Here is a 19,716-nt window from a genome sequence, read left to right on the forward strand (position 1 = left end):
TCCATGCAACACCTGCAATTTGCTAAATGATCATTCACCTGAGTACAATCAGGCTGTACAAGGAGAAAGATGATTTCTGTCTCTCTCTCTATCTCTCTCTGTCTCTCTGAATACACACGCTCTCTCTCTCTCTCTCTCTCTCTCTCTCTCCCTCTCTCTCTCTCTCTCTCTCTTTCTCTCTCTCTCTCCCCCAATAGTGCCTCTCTTAAGTTTGTTGGGTCCTTATCTGGGACAATCTACAAGCTGGAGCATGAAGGTTGCCATTCACCATTCCCTTGTCAGAACCAAGGGCTACCACACAAGGGAAGCACCACTCTTGACACAGCACCACCCCGCTTCTCTCCTTCTTCAGAGCCGGACCCTTCCCCTAGGGAACAGCCATCCTTACCTCTCCATTCACCAAAACCCCAGGCCAGGACGATGGGTGAAGGAATCCCCAGACAGGTGGCTCCTCAGAGCCTAGACTGAAAATAAGCAGGGGGTTATGGAGTTCCCAGGGGTGTGTCTGACTTGGGGTGGGGGCAATGTTGAGAAAATGGATGGGGTCCTAAAGGCTACATACATGAACGGACTCCCTACTTCCAGCCTAGATGCTTCTGGGTAACTGGGCAGATTCTTGGGGAGGACAAGGAGATTGGATGGACTGGGAGCACCACAGACGCTGGCAGAGTTGGGAAATGTGGTGACCCTGTTAATACTTTCGACAGCTGGGGTGTGGGGGACATACCGGGTGTATGTGTGTCAGAGGGGGTGAGTTCCTCCCAGATATTCACCTTCTATCTGACCCCCAGTGCCCCCACACACCTAGTGGGCTTTTCTGGGGACCCTCCTCAGGTGAAAAGATGACTGAGCACAGAGGACAAGGGCTCACACAGCAAGGGGGGCCTATCTTCTGCATCCAACGCCCCCTACCCCAAGAAAAAAGGAAAAGACCTGAGAAGGCAGGTGTGGAGGTGTTGCTTCCTGCTTCTGATTAAAGCCACCAGGTTCCCACCAGGGAGAGGAAGGGTGCAGATTCGCGCTGTGTTGCTCCCACTGCTCCAGGCAAGGGGTTCAATGTTACCCCCTTCTCACCCAACCCTGCATCTTCCCATTTCCTGGGACACTGGCCACTAGGGATGGGGGTGGGATCCCCAGGTTGACACCCACTGCCCCCCACCCCCCACTCCTGGATTGCAATTGTGACAGAGGCAGGGCTGGCCTGCCTGGTGCTGGGGAGGCATGGTGGGGACACAAGAGTGGAGGAGGTAGTCGTGGGTCTGGGTGCGGGGAGGAGGGGAGGGGAGAGAGATAGGGGGAGGTTGCGAGGTGTGGGCCACGGGGCAGCCATTCACATATGCTGCTGGGATAAGCTGTAGGCTGCGTTCCGGGTGCAGCTGGAAGCGATGGCAACGGCATGGCGGATGCTTGGCCTCAGAGCAGAGGACCAGGGGCTGGGACTGGGTCAGAGGCGCAAGCCGGACAGGGGCACAACATTGCTGGATGACTCTGAGAGGCACCATGGGTCTGAGCCAGCATCGACATGTTTGAAACGTGGTGAGGTGGGAAGGACAGGAGAGGAGGCCTAGGCAGGAGCGGGTGGGTGGCTGAGCTCCTGTTGCAGGGGCCTTGGACTCAGGGCCTACCTTGCCTCTGAGCCTTCCTGGGGTTGTGCGAGGGATGTGCCTGATGTGCCTTTGTGTGCTCTGTGCTCCTGGCCCAGGTCTGTGCTTCTACAGCAGTGGAGGCCAGCCATTGACGCCACCTCCCCTGGTGCATATGCCTGCTCTTCTCTCTGCTCTCTCTGCCCCTACTTCTCTCCCAGGCTGCCTCCCTCCCCTGCCATGTAATTGTGCCAGCCCCTGTGTGCCCATAGCTGCAACAGCTTTGTGCCCCTCGGCCATGCCCTCTCCTCCCCTGGGTCACACCCCCTCCCCAACTTGGCCATGCCTCCCATCCTGGCCTTTTGATGCCTGACTCCCCTAAGGTTACCAGGCCATGACAGAAGCAGCCTCACGTCAGCTCAGGGCTTTCCCCCAACCCCAGCAGCTGCCTGGGGGGGAGGATCAAATCTCCCCTCAGCCCAACCGCTGGGGGATACTCTTCTCCATCCACCCCACACACCAAGCAGGTGCACAGTGACCCTCCATGTTTTTTTTGTGTGTGTGTGTGTGTGTGTGTGTGTGTGTGTGTGTGTGTGTGTGTGTGATTGTCCTGGATACCTACCTCTCGAGGACTCAGAACCTAGTACAGTTTGGGATGACAGCAAATAGCACACGCTAAAGAAATAACACAAAGAACCCTGTGTAATGGACAGCACAATGTGCCTTTTGAAGGACTCAGCACACAGCAATCTTTGGAATCCTCATGGTAATCTAAGATTAGACATGCCATTTTGACATCATTAAACTTAAATATCATAGTATTATGGCATCATATGTCATAGTGACATTATAGGCATATTGTGAATGCCTATTCTGTGATTTCATTGTTTCAAGCAAGCAATATTGGTGGAAATCAAGAATTCATTGTGACCTCAAGGTCATTGTGACATGAAAAATCCCTTTGTGACATCAGAGAAACATTGTGATATCATTAACCTGTTGTGACATCACAAACCTGTCCTGTCCATTGTGACCTCATCACCAATGTGACATCACAAAGCCACTGTGATATCACATTGCCGTTGTGACATTACAATCACGTTGAGACCTCCCAAACCCATTATAACATCTTTAGCACCTTTGAAAAAAATACATGGACTTTGTTATATGACAGTCCCTTTGTGTATCCATATCCTCATTGTGAAATGTCAATTAAGATCAGATATTCCATTGCAATATCACAAAGCATTTACAATATAATAATCGATTTGACATCACATTGTCATTATGACAACATCATCTCATTGTTACATCATTAATCTGTAATGACATCATACCACTATGACATCACATTGTCATTGTGACATCATATATACATTATTAATGCCTATTATGTGATTTCATTATAATTCTTTTTTTTTTTTTTGTCGGTCGTGGAGCTTGAACTCTGGGCCTGGGCGCTGTCCCTCAGCTCTTCAGCTCAAGGTGAGCGCTCTACCACTTGAGCTACAGCTCCACTTCCGGTTTTCTGGTGATTTATTGGAGATACGAGTCTCACGGTCTCTCCTGCCCAGGCTGGCTTTGAACTGCGATCCTCAGATCTCAGCCTCCTGAGTAGCTGGGGTTACAGATGTGAGCCACCAGCGCCCGGCTTCATTATATTTCAAATGTGGCATGTGGGCTCATATCAAAAACATATTTTGACTTCTTAACGATTGTGACATCACAATCCCTTTGTGACATAACATTGCCATTGTGATATCTCTAAACAACTGTGAAAACTCAAACATATCCTGTCCTCATAAGTTTTGTGACATGTTGCCACTGTGTTATGTTAGGCCCATTGAGAGCTCAATCTATTTTTGATCTCATATTAGAAATATACTGTGACATCATGAATATTGTGACATCACATTGCTAGATGTAATGACCATTGTGTCACATTGTCACATCACAAATTTGTTCTGACTTCATCACATTTGTGCCAACAAAACCTTTGGAATCCTCATAATCCCATTCTAAACTCATATACTCATTGTGAGTTAAAGAAAATTGAGGTCTGGAATGCTATTGTCACATCACCAATCTACTGCCACATCACAAAAGTATTTTGAATTCATCACTCTTATGGCATCAACAACTAATTGTGACAAAACAACACTTATGACATTAGAATTTGACATCATATTGCAATTGTGATATTACTGTACCATCATGCTCTCACAAACCTATTATGACCGCATCACATCTTAGAAAATTAATGGCCATTGTGATATCAAGCTCCTTCTGTGAACTTGTATCAGTTAACTTGTAGCAATTGAAATTTGAAATAATGTGTAATATTACAAACTAGTTTTGACATCACTATCCCATTTATATATTAACACTTTGACAACTGAAACTTGTTAGCAACTTTAGAACTTTTGACAAAAAAACATGGCTTGTTGTGTATGTCATTGTGACTTCATTCTCATGTCCTCACTATAAACTAATAGGAATTAAGATCTGACATGCCATTGTGACATCACAAACCCTTTGTGACATCATCACCAGTGTGACATCAGACTATCATTATGACACCATCAGTTCATTGTGACATCACCAAGCTACAGTGACATGATAGCCTTATAACATCACATTTCCTTTTTGCTGTCATAGACACATTGTGAATGTATATCCTGTGATTTCATTCTATTTCAAATGTGGCATATCAGTTGATATCAGAAGCACATTGTCATCTCAAACAATTGTAACATTTTAAGCCCTGTGTGACATCATAACCAGTGTGACATCACATTGTTATGACATCTTTAGCTTATGGTGACATCACAAAATTAAAATGACATTATAGCATTTGCCATTATGTCATTGTGACATCATAGTCACATTATGAATGCCTAATCTGTGATTTCATTGTATTTGAAATGTGGCATGTGGGTTGATATCAGAAACTCATTGTGATGTCATAACCATTGTCACATCAAAATCGCTTTGTGACATCAGTTTAGCAATGTGACATCACAATGGCAATGTGATGCTACTAAGGCATCATGATATCACAAATCAAATAACACAATAGGCAAACACAATGTGTCTATGACATTAGGATGACAATGTGATGTTACAATGCTATGATGTCATTGTAGTTTTTCATGTCAAAGTGAGCTGATGGTGTCGTAATGCAACGTGATGTCACAATTATACTGATTTCAGAAAGGATGTTTCAATGGTATGTCTGATGTCAGTTGTCATTTGTTCCCCATGAGGACACGGATACAAAAGGGTTCTGTGATGTCTCAGAGGCCATGTGTGTTTTCAAGGGTGGTAAGAGGTCATTATAGGTTTGGGATGGCACAATGTGATCCATAATGTCACAGTGGAAATGAGATGTCCTATTGGGTTTTTGATGTCACAGTGGTGATGAGGTCACAATGGTTTTGTGATGTCAGAGTTTGTAATATCAGAATGATATATCCAATTTCAATTACTCATAATTCATTATGTGGATACCAGGTGATAAAGAAGCTTCATAGTATGAAGTTATGCTATGTGAAAACCCAATTGGACAGTGATTTCACAATGACAATGTGATGTCTCAACATCATGATATAATAATATTTTGATGTAACAATTGGTGATGCCAAACTGATGAGGAGGTTGTTATAGATTTGAGATGTACCAAGGGGTTGGTGATGTCACAATGGCATGTGGGACCTCCATTGTCATTAACTCAGCAGGAGTATATGGGTTTGGGAAGGGATTCTGATGTCCCCAAAGTATATGTAACCAAAATGGTGAAGAACTAGCAAGTCTGAGATGTCACAAAGTGACACAATGGTTATGATGTCCAGCAGTGTGATATCATGATGTTACACTGCATTTTAGCTATTTCATAATCTTATCTGAAATATGAGGTCAAACACAGATTTTCAACTCACAGAGGGTCTAAGATATCACAATGGCATGTCACAAATATGAGGACAGGAGAGGTATTTGATGTCTCAGTGGGTTAGTGATATAACAAAGGCAATGTGCTATGACAAAGAGATTTTGATGTCACAAAGGTTATGAGTTCACAATGGTTTCCTGATATCAACCCACATGACACATTTGGAATAGAATGAAATCAAAGAATAGGCATTCATAATGGGTCTATGACATCAAAATGACAATGTGATGTCAAGGCAGCAATGTTTGATAGGATATGTACCCCTTACCTTGCTCATGTAACTGTAATCCCTCTGTACACTATACTTACAATAAAAATGCACAAAAGAAAAAAATGGTATGGTGTCATTGGGGTTTGGTGATGTCACAATGAGATGGTGGTGTTATGATGACAATGTGATTTCACAGTCATTATTGCACAAAGTATATGTGATGATACAATACTATTTGTGATCACAATTTTCATTAGTTCACTATGAGTATATGTGTACACAAAGGGTCTGTGATGCCACAGAGGTCATGTGTTTTTTTAAAGGTGCTGATAGTTCACAATAGCTTTATGACATCACAATGTGATTGTGAAGGCACAACAGCAGTGTGATGTCACAATGGGTTTATGATGTCACAGTGGTGATGAGGTCACAATGAGTGTGTGGTGTCACTATGAGTTTGTAATATCACAATGACATGTCCAATTTCAATTTCTATTAGTTCACAATGAGGATACAATTTCAAAGAAAATCTTAAGCTCCAAAGACGATGATATGCTGCCATTAGAATATTTTAGGCCTTTAGTAAGCTTATACTCTGTTTTCAAACATAATAATTCAGGTATGACATATAATATCAGAAATTGACTCTGACATCATGAACATTGTGACATCACATTGATAGACATCAAGACCATGGTGTTACATTGTGAACTCACAAATATATTAAGACTTCATCACATTTGTGCCAATACATGACTTTGGAGACAACACAGTCCCTTTGTGAACTCATCTTCATTGTGAATTAATGACATTTGAGATCTGGCATGCCATTGTGACATTTCCAACCAATTGTGACAGGACAAACCTATTATAATAGAAATACATTGTGATCTAGTAGCCATTGTGATAACACATCCCTTTGTGACCCCACATTTCCATAGTGATAACACTAACCCACTGTGAAATTCCTATCCTCTCAATCCCAATCCAGGTATGAAATGTGATACCCAAATCCATTGTGACATCATACTGATAGATGTTATGAGCATTTTGTCACATTCTGACAACACATACCTGTTAGGACTTGATCACTTTTGTGACAACGCATGTCTTTGGAGACATCACAGTCCCTTTGTGAGCTCATATACTCATTGTGAGTTAATGACAATTGAGATCACATGTGTCATTTTGATATCATCAACCTATTGTGACATCACACACTTCTTGTAAATTCATCACGTGTGGCATCACCAATTTTGATGTCAAAACTTAATATTAAGTCATCATATTGCAACATCACATTGCCATTGTGATATCACTGTTCCATTGTGTTTTCAAAAATCTAGTATGTCTTCATAGCATTTTAGAAAATTCATGGCTTTTTATGCTTCAGTCTTCTTCTGTGAACTCATATCCTCATTATGAAATAGTAGCAACTGAAATTGGACATGTGATTAAGAAATGTAACTTCACAAAACTATTTGATTTCATCACCAATGTAACATTACAAATCCACTGTGAGCTTTCATTGCCATTTGACAATCACTATAACATTGTGACATCCCAAACCTATTAGGACCTCTTAGCACCTTTGAAATAAACACACGGCCTTTGTGACATCACAGTCCATTTGTGTAACTATACCCTCATTATGAACTGACAATTGATATCAGACATGTCATTGTAACATCACAAACCCTTTACGATATCACCAGTGTGAAATAACATTGTCATTATGACAGCATCAACTACTATTGACATCACAAAACTACAATGACAAGATAGCATTATGAGATCACATTGTCATTGTGATGTGATGTTATAAACAGATTGTTAATGCCTGTTTTTAATCTTTTTTTGTTGATGTTGTTGGTCGTGGGGCTTGAAAACTGGGCTTGAGTACTGTCCCTGCTCTTCAGCTCTAGGCGAACACTGTATCGCTTGAGCCAGAGCACCACTTCTGGTTTCCTAGTGATTTTTATTGAAGATAAGAATCTCATGGGCTTTCCTGTCTGAGCTGGCTTTGAACTGAGATTTTCAGATTTCAGCCTCCTGAGCTAGGATTACAGGTGTAAGCTACCGGTGCCCAGCTTTTTCATTCTATTTCAAATTTGACATGTGTTATCAGAAACATAATGTGACCTTATAACCATTGTAACATCACAAATGAGCAGTGACATCAAATTATCATTATGACACCATCAGCTCATTGTGACATCACCAAATGACAATGGCATCATAGCATTATAAATCACAGTGACATTGTTACATCATAGACGTAACAGTGTGAAGACCTATTCTGTGAATTCATTCTATTTCAGAAAATCATTTTGACCATATAACCATTGTGATATCACAATCCTTTGTGACATCACATTGCCATTGTGATATCATTAACCTGCTGTGCAATCACAAACCAGTCATGTCCTTATAAGTTTTGTGACATGTTTCCATTGTCGTATAATAGGTCCTTTGTGAGCTCATAATCTGTTTTCATTCTCATATTTCTGGTATGACATGCAATATCCGAAATCTCCTGTGTCATCATACTGCCAGATGTCATGACCATTGTGTTACATTGTAACATCACAAACCTGTTAGAACGGCATCACATTTGTGACAACACATGCCTTTGGAGACATTACAGTCCCTTTTTGAACTCATATATTCATTGCCAATTAATGACAATTGAGATCTGTCATGCTATTTGACAACAAGAACCCATTGTGACATCACAAACTTATTGTGACCTCATCATCAGAATGGCATCAACAAGTAACTGTGGAATCAAAGCATTATTTTGGCATGATATTGTGGCATTGCCGTTGTGATATCACTGTCCCATGTGTTTTCACAAACTAATGGCCACATCACATCTTAGAAAATTCATGGCCTTTGGGACGTTAAGCTCTTTCTGTGAACTCATGTACATATGACCTCTAAGGCAAGGAAACAAACCATTGAGTCACATTTAATATAATAAACCAATTTACATGTGAAAGGGGGCTATGATTACCTTATCCTGGACTGGATACCCAGGTCCAAGAGAAGCCTTCACTACCAAACATCAGACCTCCAATGGGCAGCCCCACCCTTTCTTAATTGGTCTGCAAACCATCAGCCAAAATATTATGATCTCCAAAGCTCCAAACCTCAATGGGCAAGGCTTTTTACTTTTCCATTTCTGCCTTCTTCGCTACAGACCTGTCCTTCCTTCCTGGTCTTTCCCTCTTACGCTTCCACCACTTCCTTCTCTTCAGGACTCTCCATTTTCCACCGGCCTGCCCTATTCTGCCCCAGTGATCACTTGCCAACCTTCTGCTCTCCCTCAACTTCCTCTCTTCTCAGGATTTTCCCTTCCTGTGGTCTCACCACTTTCTTACATCTGGGTAGGTCCCATTTTTATCTCCCCTTCCAATGCTCTGAAAATGCAACCTATATATACGTTGTACCCTCCTCACTCCAACGGGTCTCCTGCCTCACAGTTTTCAATCCTCACTTCCCAAACTGCCCAATGCTAAATCACTTCTTGACAGCTCACCGTGTGAGGCTTGACACCTCCACCTTTGGCGGCATTTCCTGCACTCTCCGGTGGGCCAGACCAAGAATTTGCAATGAGTATCAGCTCCCACAGATAATTCTGGTCTCACTGGTTATTACAGTATCATCATAGTCAATTAGAAGAAACAGAAATTACATGTCATTGTTATATTACATCACTAACCCATCGTGACCTCATCACTGAGGTGACTCATTGTGATATCACATTGCCATTGTGACACCATGCTCACATTGTGACATTCAAAACTTATTATGACCTCAGAAGTTTTGTAAGAAAGCAAGGCCTTTGTGACATCACAGGCCCTTTGTGTACCCATATCCTCATTTTGAGCTAATGACAATTGAGATCAGACATGCCATTTTACCATCGCAAAAGCTTTGTAACATCATCAGTGTAACATCACATTGTCATTATGACAGCATCAGCCTATTGTGAAATCATAAACAATGACATCGTAGCATTATGACATCACATGGTCATTGTGATGTCACAGATACATTTGAATGCCTATTCTGTGATTTCATTCTATTTCACATGTGGCAGGTGGGTTAATATCAAAAATACATCATGACCACGTAACTATTATGACATCACACTACCTTGATGACACCACATTGCCATTATAAATCACTAACCCACTGTGACATCACAAAACTGTCCTATCCTCATAAATTTTTGATAGGCTGCCAGTGTGATCTCTTCGGCCTTTCTTTTTTTTTTTAATTTTTTTTGGGGGGTCCAGTCATGGGGCCTGAACTCTGGGCCTGGGCGCTGTCCCTCAGCTCTTCAGCTCAAGGCTAGTGCTCTACCATTTGAGCCACAGCGCCACTTCCGGCTTTTTTCTTTTTGCTTATGTGGTGCTGAGGAATCGAACCCAGGGCCTCTGGCATGCAAGGCAAGCGCTCTACCACTGAGCCACCTTCCCAGCCCTCTTCGGCCTTTCTGAGTTCATAAATTAACTCCTAATACTTCAGGTATGACATGTGATATCAGAAATCCACTGTGACCTCATGACCACTGTGACATCACACTGCCAGATGTCATGACAACTGAGTCACTTTGTGACATCACAAACATGTTAAGACTCATTACACGTGCCAACATATACCTTTAGATACATCATTATCTCTTGTGAACTAATATTTTCATTATCAATTAGAGATCTGGCATGAGATTGTGACATCACCATCCCATTGTGAAATCACCTGTATGCCATTATCAACTATTTGTGACTTCAAAACAATACTATCTCATGTAATGATAACATCACATTGTCAATGGGATATCTCTGTCCCATTGCATTTTCACCAACCTATTATGTCATCATAATATTTTAAAAAAATTCATGGCCTTTCTATATTCTAGCTCCTTATGTGAACTAGTATCTTCATTGTGATCTAGTAGAATGAAGTTGGACATGTAATTGTGATATTACAAATTCATTGTGACATCACTATCCAAGTGTGACCTTATCACCACTGTGACATCACAAACACATTGTGACATCACACTGCCACAGTGATATCATGATCACCTTGTAACATCCCATACCTGTTATAACCTCTTAGCACCTTTGAAAAAATGGTGTTTGTGAAATCACAATCCCTTTGGGTTACCATATCATTGTGAACACAACTGACATTAGACATGCCATAGTACCATTAAAAACGCTTTGTGACATCATCTCCAGAGTAAGATCACATTGTTGTTAGGATATCATTAGCTCATTGTGACATCCCACAATGACAATGACATCATAGTACTATGACATCACATTTTAATTGTGAGGTCATAGAGACAATGTGATTGCCTATGCTGAGATTTCATTCTATCTCACATGTGGCATATAGGTTGATTTCAGAAACCCATTGTGACCACATCACTATTGTGACATTAAAATACCTTTATGACCTCATATTGGTATTGTGATCTCATTAATGGAATGTAGCATCACAAAACTGTCTTGTCCTCATAAATTTTGAAACAAGTGACTACCTTGACCTGGGCTGCATTCCCAGAGCTAAATGCAGCCTCATCCATGAACCCTCAGACCTCCAAAGAGCAGCCCAGCCATTTGTTAACTGGTCTGCAAGCAACAAATCCCCAAAATAATGATTTTCAAAGCTCCACATTTCAAAGGATAAGGCTTTTATCTTTCTCTTCATCCTCCTCCTCTACATACCTGTCCTACCTTTCAAGTCTTTTCATTTTTTTCCTTCCACCATTCCATTCTTTTCTTCAGGCTGCTTTACTCTTGACAGGCCTTCCCTGCCTTGTCCAGGTAGCCAGTAGCCATCTTTCACCTCCTGCTCTCCCTCAATTTCCTCTCCTCCCAGTTCTTTACCCTCCTGCAGTCTCATCACTTATTTCCTTCCAGACCTTTCCCCTTTATTTCTCTCCTTCTGTTGCTCTGAACATGCAGCCTATATATAGGCTGTACTCTTCCCCCACTGCACTATGTTTCCTGCATAACAGTTTTCAATCTTCACTTCCCAAATATCCATGCCCAATCACTTCTTAGCAGCTCACCATATGCTGCATGACATCCTATCTCCTTCAGCAGCATGTCGTGCCCCCTCCAGCGGCATGTACACCCCTCTCCAGTGGTCCAGACCAGGAAGCCATGATGACTATCTGTTCCTGTGGATTATAGGGTCACTGCTGGTTATTATAGTGTCCTCATGGTGAACTATTAGAAATTGAAATTGGACAAATAATTGTGGTATTACAAATTTGTGACATAACTAACTCATTGTGACCTCATCACCACTGTGACATCACAATCCCATTGTGACATTACATTGCTGTTTTGACACTAGAATCACATTGTGATATCCCAAATCTATTATGACCTCTTATAACTTTTGAAAAAATACATAGCTTTGTAACATCACAGTCCCTTTGTGTACCCAAATCCCCACTGTGAAATATTGACAATTGAGAATCAGACATGACATTTTAACATCAAAAACTCTTTGTGAGATCATCACAGTTGTGACATCACATTGTCATTGTGACACCATCTGCTCATTGTGAAATCAAAAAACTAAAATGATATGATAGAATTATAACTTCACATTGTCATGGTGACATCTAGACACATTATGAATGCCTTTTCTGTGATTTCATTCTATTTCAAATGTGGCATGTAGGTTGATATCATAAACAAATCATGAACTCATAACCATTGTGACATCACAATCCCTTTGTACATCATGTTGTCATTGTGATATCGCTAACCCACCATTACATCACAAACCTAACCTGTCATAACTTTTGTGACATGCTGCAATTCTCTTACCTTAGACCTTTTTGTTCTTATAATCTGTTGTCGACCTTATTAGATTTCACATATGACATTTGATATCACAAATGCCCAGTGACATCATGACCATGGTGACATCACACTGCCAGGTGTCATAACCATTGTGCCAAATTCTGACATCACAAACCTTTTAAGATTTCAATATATTTGTGACAACAAATACTTCTGGAGAAACCACAGTCCCTTTGTGAACTCATATACTCATTGTAAGTTAAAGACAATTGAGAACCATCATGTCATTGTGCCTTGCCCAACATATTGTGATATCAACAATCTTTTGTGACCTCATCACCAATGTGGCATCATCAACTAATTGTGACACCAAAAGAATATTTTGACATGATGTAGTGAGTTGATATTGCCATGGTGATATCACTGTCCCATTGTGTATTCACAAACCTAATATGACCTCATAACATTAAAAAAAGTATTGTCCATTAGGACTGCAAGCTACTCCTGTGAACTTATATGCACATTGTGAAATAGCAATTGAAATTGGACATGTGTTTGAGATATTACAAAATCATCATGACATTCAAAACGCATTGGGACCTAATCATAACTGTGCATCATGAAGCTATCATGACCCCTAAGTACATGGCATTTGTGACATCACAGTCCCTATGTGTACCCATATCCTCATTTTTAACACATGACAATTGGATTCATATATGCCATTGTAAAATCACAAACCCTTTGTGACCCCATCACCAGTGTGACAAGACATATTCATTATAACACCATTACCTCCTTGCCCTTGCAACATCACCAATTTGCAATGACCTCATAGCATTATGACATTATATTGTCATTGTGATTTCATGGACACATTGTAAATACCTATTCTCTTATTTCATTCTATTTCAAATGTGGCATGTGGGTTGATATCAGAAAACCATTGTAATATCATAAATATTGTGATGCCATCATCACAATCACTTTGTGACATCACAGTGCCATGGTGATATCACTAACACACTGTGATATCACAAACCTGCCCTGTCCTCTTAAGTCTTGTGATGTGATGCAATTGTGATGTCTTAAGCCCTTTATGAGCTCATAATCTGTTTTCAACCTTATAATATTTAGGTTATGATATGTGATATCAGAAATCCACTATGACATCATGACCATAGTGACATCATACTGACAGACATCATGAACATTGAGTCACACTGTGACATCACAATCCTCCTAGGACTACATCACATTTGTGACAACACATGCCATTGGAGATACCACAGTCTGTTTGTGAACTTATATTCTCTGTGATTTCATAACAAATGAGATCCTTTATGCCATTTGGATATCACCAACAAATTGTGACATCATAGACCTACTGTGACCCCTTTCCTGTATGGCATCACCAACTAATTGTGACATCTAAACCTTTTGTGATGTCACAATGTGACACAATTATCATGACATCTGTCAGTGTGATGCCACAATGGTCATGATGTCACAGTGAATTTCTGGTATCTCATGTCATACATGAAATATGAGGTTGAAAAAAATTATGAGGGTGTAAAAGTCGAAGATATCATAATGTCAGCATGTCACAAAAGTTATGAGGACAGGAGTGGTTTGTGATGTCACATTGTGTTAGTGATATCGCAATGGCACTGTGATGTCACAAAGTGATTATGATGTCAAAATGATTATGTAGGCACAAAAATGCTTTTCTGATATTAATTCTCATGCCACATTTGAAATACAATGAAATCAGAGAATAGGCATTCACAGTGTGTCTATATTATCACAATGAGAATTGTCATAATGCTATTATGTCATTGAGTTTGATGACGTCACAATGAGCTAATGGTCTCATAATGAAAATGTGATTTCACACTATTGAGGATATCACAAATACTTTTTGATGTTATAATGGCATGGCTGATCTCAATTGTCATTAGTTAGCAAGAAGGATATGGGTACAAAAAGGAACTGTGATGTTGAAAATGGCATTTGATTTTTCAAAGGACCTAAGAGGTCATAATAAATTTGAGTTGTCACAATGGAATCATGATGTCACAATGACAATGTTGTTACAATGGGTTTGTGATGCCACAACGAGTTTGTAATATCACAATCAAATTTCCAATTACAATTGCTAGTAATTCACAAGGAAGATACTATAATAATCAGCAGGGCCCTGATAATCTACAGGGTTGGATAATCAGCATGGCCCCATCTCCTTGCCAGCTGGAGAGGACAAAGTATGCCACCAAACAAGGTGGAGTATTCTGTGAGAGGTGCTGGTGAATTAATCACCACGTGTTGAACTGTTAAGAAGTGATTGGGCTGTGGGCAGTTTGGGATGCAACAGTTGAAAAATGTTAGGCAGTTGGAGTAGAGAAGGGGTACAGACTTTATATAGGCTAATTGTTCAGAGCAATAGAAGGAGAGAGAAAAAGGGAAAAGTCCTGGAAGTCAGGAAGTGGTGTGATAGCAGAAAGGGAAACTCCTGGGAGGAGAGGAAGTTGAGGGAGGGCAGGAGGTGAAGGATGGCAACTGACGACCCAGGCAAAGCAGTTCAGGCCTGTGGAGAGTGGAGAGGCCTGAAGAGAAGAAGGAACTGGTAGAAGGCAAAAAGGGAAAGACCTCGAAGGAAGTATAGATCTGTAACAAAGGAAAGACAATGGGAAGGGGAAAAAAGGCTTGCCCTTTGATATTTGGAGCTTTGAATATCATAATTTTGGGACTTGATGGTTTGGAGAACATTTATTATATTACATATGTCTCAATGGATTCGCTTGAACTATAGAGGTCATAATTTTTGGAGACCCCATCAAGATAATCCATTTGGATGGCATCAGGCCTTGGCCCCAGGGAAAAATCTCCATAGGTGAGAGTGTCAGCCCTCAGACTTGAGAGTCTACCTTGAGTCTTTGTCTCCGGAGGACCAACATGGACAAAAGTACCTCTAGGGGTGCTTCTGGGCAAGTTTGCCAGCCTGTTTTGGGGACCCCCTCTGGAGGTCATCTGTGACTTCCATGGAAAACCATCTGGGAACTCCTTGAGAGGTCATGTAGGGCTTCCTTGGGAAGCTATCTGGAACCTCCTTGAGAGGTCATGTATGGCTTCCTTGAAAAGCCATCTGAGACCTACGATGGAGGTCATCTGGGGCCTTCTATATCAGCCATCTTGGACTTTCTCCAGAAGTCTTCTGGGGTTTCCTCAGGAGGCCACCTGAGACCTCTTCAAAAGCAGTCATTAGGGCTTCCTTAAGAGGCAATTTAGGACTACCTCTTGAGGTCATCGAGAGCTTCTTTGGGAGGTCATCTTGGGTTACCTTGATAAGAAATCTATGCTCATCTTCAGACATCATCTGGGACTTCCTTGACAAGCCATGTAGGACCTTCTCGGGAGGTCATCTCTGGCTTTCTCAAGAGAGTTATCTGGAACCTCCCCTGGAGTTCATATGTGGCCTCCTTGAGTGGCCATCTGCGAGCTAATTGAGGGGTAATATTAGCCTGACTGAGAGGACATCTGGGACCTCCTTTTGAGGTCATCTGACACTTCCTTGGGAAGCCATTTGGAACCTCCATGAGAGGTCATCTAGGGGCTCCTAGGGAGAACATATGTTACATCCTCCAGAGGTCATCTGCAGCCTCCTCAAGAAACAATCTGGGATGTTCTCTCTGTCATCTTAGACCTCCAGCAGAGGTCTGCATTGAGAGGTGTGGGACATGTGGGTTAAGTGTCTGTGGCTATTGGCCTGTGTGTGTATGCTGATAGTTCTGTGTCCTGTATCCACCTCCTTTTCTCAGGATGGGAGGACATGGCCTAAACTTGTCATATCCAAAAAATATTCTCCCCCAGGGTTACAGGATCCCTCAGAAGAAGATGCACTCTCCTATTCTTTGCCATCAGCACCTCTAATGTTAAGTCCCCCCATACCAAAAGTGGTTACTTGTAGCAGCCTGAGGTGGTACAATGTGGTATGTTACCCTTATTACCCATGAGACAGGAATATGGAGGAGATGGTGGGCAGGCCCTCTTTCTGATACGTGTTCCCTTACAACTAGTGACCTTTATAACTGGAAACAACAAAATCCATCCTTTTAAAAAAATCAGGGAGCCGGGCACTGGTGGCTCACACGTGTAATCCTAGCTACTCAGGAGGCTGAGATCTGAGGATCGCGGTTCAAAGCCAGCCCGGGCAGGAAAGACTGTGAGACTCCGATCTCCAATAAACCACCAGAAAACCGGAAGTGACGCTGTTGCTCAAGTGGTAGAGCACTCGCCTTGAGCTGAAGAGCTGAGGGACAGCGCCCAGGCCCAGAGTTCAAGCCCCATGACTGACAAAAAAAAAAAATCAGGGGCTCATTACCTCATTAGACACTAATTTTCACACATTAGCACATCTGGGATAAATGTCAGCAAATTGTACAGGTAGAAAAGGGAGTGACTCATGCTCAGTGACTTGAAGGTGGTCCTTGGACCAGATAGTAGCCCCACTATTGAACCAGACCATTTGGAGCAAGTATTTCCCCAAACTTACCCAAGCTGAGACTAACAGCGATCGAGGTATGGAGGTGCTTACCAATTATTTCCAGGTTTGGTTAGCAGGGATACCACAGTGGCTAGAAAGCCAAGTAATCAATCTAAGGTGAGTGAGATGGTACAGTATCCCATTGAGTACCCTAATTATTTTCTGAAATTTCTCTCAGAAGCCTATAGGACCTATAGGCCTATAGATCTTGAAACCATGGAGAATCAAAGATTCCTAAATATGGCCTTTGTTACCCAGTCAGCCCCAGACATTAGAAGAAAGCTTCAAAAGTTAGAAGGTTTTGAGGGAAAGGTTTATTCGCAGTTGGAAGTGGTTGCCCAGTGGGTGTTTGATAACAGAGATACCCTGGGAAAAAACAGTCTAAGAAGGGGGTTTGAGTTTTGATAAGAGGACCAGAGTAGGGATCAAGAAATCCTTGGCAAAGACAGTACAAATCATTTGCAAATAGTAGTAGGGAACCCCTAGGACTAGATCAGTGTGCTTATTGCAAGCAAAATGGACATTGGGAAAAGGAATGTCCAAGGAGGAGAAAGATAGAAAATAACAGGTTATGTAATCACATTAACCACGTGGAAAATGTGTTCATATCTGTGGAGATATATGCAAAGGAGCTTGGAGCTCTGAATTCCAATTGTGTTCAATTTAAAAATCAGCTCTCTGAACTTAAGAAGACATGTGGCAAAGAAAAAATTCTCACACTTCTATCTCAAAACCCAGGCTTATAAAAGACTGAATCTCCAATATGTGCCAGTCAAAACCTGCCAAGATGTTAAAAGCACATAGAAGAGCACACTGGAGAAAACAGAGAGAATTGTTTGACGTGAAGAAAAGATTTGAACATAAAATTCTGAAATTGTGAGAGTCAAAAATGAGAAGAAAATCCTCAAAAGGAACCTAGAAAACAATCAGAATCAAATGAAATCCAAGTACATTAGCTTGGGTGAGCATGAGGAAAATTAGGGGACCACAGGTCAGAGGCTGACAGAAGCATAGGACAGCAATCCTTACATCCATGAAAACCACAAGTGAGGCCAAGGAGAGATTCTGATATTGCACTAAGAAATCATGACCATGGAAAAGGATCTGGACCTGATATGAGAATTTATTAGGCTGAAGTACATATCGATTATAAGCTTTTGAACAATGTCCTTAGAAATTCAATGAAACTGAGAAAGAAGGAAAGAGTAATTAGCAGAGAAGACGGGGAAGTGCTGTGTCATAGAAGATGAGGTCAAGAAAAGTGAACAGGAAAATATCAGGCTCAAGAAAGAGATTGTTACTCTTCAGAGTTAAAGGACCACATACTCTGATAGAGAATGCCAGGGAAAGGGAAAGAGCATTAGGAAGAAAAACAGAAGAGCTAAACAAACAGTTGAAAGATCTGTCACAAAAAATACACTGATGTGGAAAAGTAGAAAGAATTCTCCAAAGTTCAGAGTACTATACAGGATTTAAAGAATCTAGAGACCCTAAGACACAGGGAAACATCTGAGCTGATCAGGTAGCTTGGGAGACCACTGTAAAACCAGTGGGGTCTCTAGAGATACTAGTCGTTAAGATTTAAGAAAGAAGTAAAAACAGTGGTAATAAGTGTGCAAATGTTGACACTGAACTTGTGAAAAATGCATACAGGCTCAAGCTTTCTGTCAGTTTACATGTAGATATTTGCACCCTGGTATATTGCCCGAGACCACTGCCTAAAACTGTTCTGAAAACCAGTGGGGCCTCAGCCTGACAATCCTTTGTAATGTGTGTAGGTAATTTCCAACAGGTAAAAGCTGAAAAGCTGGAACATATGGAAAGAATTCATATGTGAGGAACATCAGATGGTAAATTTGGGCAAATGGACTTCACAGAGGTAAAGCCTGGCAAGTACAGGTATTGGTAGCTGTTAGTAATTGTGGACACTTTTTCAGGTTGAGCTGAGGCAGGTAATAATTTTTTGATTTGGCTTACCCTTAGCTGTGGGGTCCAAAGATGGCTCTGCATTCATGGCCTAAGTTCTCAACTATTAACTAATACCCTACCAATAAGTTGGAAGTTACAATGCATTTACAGACCTCAGAGTTCAAGGCACTAGAAACAATGAATATGACCTTTAAGGAAACTTTAACTAAATTAAATACCGAGACTGTCCATGGCTAGGTGGGTGACCTCCACTTTGCTCTCCTTGGAGCAATATGTAGGCCTTATGTTAAATGATTTAATACCATTGAAATATTTAAATGTAGACCACCCCCTTTGATTCCTAACCTTGGGAAGGGTATATTAACAGAAATGTCTAACTATAATCTGCAGGCTTTACAACATATTCCATTATGTACCTATCCTTTGGTAACCAAGGCCCACCGGCCACCTAAGAAAAACTCGACCTGAAGGGGGGGGCAAAGATGGCAATTGAACAGCAGTGAAACACCACAGTTCTCTCCAACCAAATAGAGGTTTGATTTCAATGCTCTGCTTTTCCAAGTGACCCACACAATAAAAAAAGCGATTACTCAGAGAGATACAGGAAGTGAAAAAAGAAAAGGGAAAAACCTACACAGACAGTAAAGTGGGAAGAAACTTCC

The sequence above is a fragment of the Dipodomys spectabilis genome, unplaced genomic scaffold (genome assembly GCF_019054845.1).
Source record: "Dipodomys spectabilis isolate Male_0828 unplaced genomic scaffold, ASM1905484v1 ptg000507l, whole genome shotgun sequence".
In the NCBI taxonomy this organism is placed as follows: Eukaryota; Metazoa; Chordata; class Mammalia; order Rodentia; family Heteromyidae; genus Dipodomys; species Dipodomys spectabilis.